The sequence below is a fragment of the Nanorana parkeri genome, unplaced genomic scaffold, assembly GCF_000935625.1.
Source record: "Nanorana parkeri isolate BGI_ZX_2015 unplaced genomic scaffold, ASM93562v1 scaffold1091, whole genome shotgun sequence".
Taxonomy (NCBI): Eukaryota; Metazoa; Chordata; class Amphibia; order Anura; family Dicroglossidae; genus Nanorana; species Nanorana parkeri.
The window spans coordinates 132,045-132,410 of NW_017307359.1; the positions used below are offsets into that span (position 1 = coordinate 132,045).

Genomic DNA, 366 nt, shown 5'->3' on the forward strand with positions numbered 1-366 from the left:
ATGTTACATAGGTCGGCAAACACAACACGGTCCGCAAATCTGACAGAACGCCTGCCCTAACCCTTCTCTACCCCCCCACCCCTTCCCCCCAATCTGCTTTCTAAAAAGCAGAAAGGAAACCGCAAGCTTTTCACACAAACGCCAGCGTCGCGTTTTTTTACGTTTCTTCTATTTTTTTGTGCAGCTGTTACTGCTTTCTTTTACCCCTTTACTAGTTTGTGATCAGGAAGGGAAAAGAGAAGGATGAAAGAGAAAGCGAATGACGGACATTTTTGAAGGGTGCAGCTTGTAGCTGCTGAGCAAATAACAAGACTGATAAAGCTCCCCCAATGACACCCCCCCCCCCCCCCCCCCTCCCCACAAAAC

At 48.6% G+C, this 366-nt stretch overlaps 1 protein-coding gene across 1 annotated transcript in view; it reads right to left on the minus strand.

The window, feature by feature from the left end:
• LOC108796322 (F-box only protein 6-like) overlaps positions 1 to 366 on the minus strand; it is a 9,034-nt gene that overhangs the window by 8,594 nt on the left and 74 nt on the right. The window lies entirely within an intron of this gene.